The sequence below is a fragment of the Tupaia chinensis genome, unplaced genomic scaffold (genome assembly GCF_000334495.1).
Source record: "Tupaia chinensis unplaced genomic scaffold, TupChi_1.0 Scaffold148257_1, whole genome shotgun sequence".
Classification (NCBI taxonomy): Eukaryota; Metazoa; Chordata; class Mammalia; order Scandentia; family Tupaiidae; genus Tupaia; species Tupaia belangeri.
In genome coordinates this window covers 33,802-36,312 of record NW_006208108.1, presented here as the reverse complement: position 1 = coordinate 36,312, position 2,511 = coordinate 33,802, and positions in this window count along the sequence as shown.

The window sequence follows — 2,511 nt, the reverse complement described above, 5'->3', positions numbered from 1 at the left end:
TCTGCCTTTCTCATTGATACCGTCTTGGACAGTCCAGTTGACACAAGGCCTCATTCCAGCCAGACCCTGGATGAATGGTCCCATGTTAGGCCACATTCTGCCCACTACCCTATTCAGTATCCCAAGCCCCAAGGCTGCTCTCTGCTCTGAGGAACCCCAGAGAGTAGAAAGCATTTCCAAGGATCTCAGTGCACAGTGGGTCATGAGTAGATAACAGTCACTTCTCTGAGCCTGTGAAGTTCTTCAGGTAACTCATTCAATGCATCCCTGTCTTGATCCATTTTCTGTTTTTATATCTGAATTCCCACTGGGCAATTTAATTTAAAATAAGGGTTTATTTCTGGACACTGAGACGTCCTGCATCAGGTGAGGGCCTTCCTCCTGTCATGACATGGTGGGAGACATCTCATGGCAAGAGGGTAAGCATGTGTCAGCTCGGGTTCTCTCCTTCCTACAAAGTCAAGAGTCCCACAATGAGGTCCCCACCCAGATAACTGTGTCTAATCCTAATATGTTCCAAAGGCTCACCTCCCAATACTGTAAACATTTGAATTTGGGGTTAAATTTTTCACACATAAAATATAAGACATACATTTAAACTACAGCAATATTACTTTGGAGAAGGCATCTGAGTTCTCCTCTCCTGTGATTCATTTGCACTGGGGAAAGGATCTCATTCTATTCTCTAGTGCTCAAAGTGGTGATGCAGGTCTAAGCTTTGAGGTTTTCCCAGGGAATTCTGACTGAGGAAGATCTGAGGACCTTGGGAATCCATCACCATCAGCTTGGGATTTTCACACTTCCCCATGCTGAGGTCCAGGCATATTGCTGAGGGACTGGATATCCTGCCTCCATCTCTATTCTTTTCCCTGAATTCCTTTCCAGTATTATTTTTTATCCTAAGGCCACCTGTAAATTCAGCATGTGTGTACCTGTGCACAAGTGGGAATGCCAAAAGACAATGACCTCTTCTAGAGTGGGATGGACAGCATTCTCCTAGCATCTTATGGGTTTTTATTCCTAAATCCCATCACATGGAGGCAGTTGAACTGGCGCCAAGGAGGCTGAAAACTTATTTCCTTCTTTGAACTCTACTCACCTTGTGTGCAGAAACAATCTATCTCTCTCCAGGACTGTTTCTCATTTCTCCTGTGAAGTGTTGGTCTTCATACTGACTGCATAAATTATACTCAGCCTACACAGGGTCTAGGCTCCCTTCCTTCTTAGTTGGGTGTGCTTTGGGCACTGTTGATTCAATCTGAAAATCACTCAGAATAACAATAAAAACTGAACAAAAATTATCTGAACAACTATTACAGTACTAAAGTATTATGTACATAACAAGGGCACACTTTGAAAAATATATGCTTACTTTGTAAGTAAAATTTATTTGAAAATGTTACTTGTTATGCTCTTATAATTTAAAATATAAGCACAATTTAATATACTCTTAAGAGATAAATAAGGATGGGCCAGCAGGTGGAATGTTGGGTAAGGTGGTTGTGAGTAACTGCACAGTCTAAGTCCTTAACACAGTGGCTTGAAAAACTACTCCAGGGTGTGTGTGCCCAAAATCCCAAGAGAAGAATGGAGAAGGGACTGCAGTGTGGTCACCCACTGCCCCAGGATTCTTACTTTTGCTCTTTTTCTTTTTCTCAGTCCACACTTTGAAAAATATGTGCTTACTTTGTAACTAAACATTTATTTAAAAATGTCACTTGTTATGCTCTTATAATTTAAAATATAAGCACAATTTAATATACTCTTTTTTAATAATTATTTATTTAATTTTATTTATTCATTCAGTCATTTTCATTTGACCAGAGAAAGACAGGCACACAGAGAGAAGGAAAGTGAGAGAGCAAGCCACCAGGTCTGAGACTCGAACCCTGGTCGGCCATGTGGGAGTGTCCAGTGCTTTAACCACTACACCATCCGCTGACCCTGGCACATTTTAATATATTCTTAAGAGATAAATAAAGATGGGCCAGCAGGTGGAATGTTGGTTAAGGTGGTTAGAGTCCACGTAAGTAACTGCATAGTTCAAGTCCTTAACCCAGTGGCTTGAAAAACTACTCCAGAGTGTATGTGCCCAAAATCCCAAGGGAAAAATGAAGAAGGGACTATAGTGTGGTCACCCCTGACCCCAGGATTCTTACTTTTGCTCTGTCTCTGTTCCTCAGTCTCTCTCTGGTGAGCACACATGTCCTATAGCAAAGAAACTAAAACAGTTAGTCCTGTAACAATCCTAAGACGACAATGTGCCATTCCTTAAATATTTTGTTTTCTCTTCCATGAACAGAGTTGGTAGGAAATAAAGGCAAAGATCATTGAAGATGTGGGAAAGAGCAGGTATGTATATTTTAGTTTGTGCAATGATAGGTATTTCTTAGAATTGTTTTTGTAGCTCTTCTCTCCAAATTTCTACTCTACTTTGGATGAAATGATAAGGACCTGGAAAAAAAGAACTGCTTGGAAGAATACCCATCTTGGAGGTTAAGTAAACAAGGG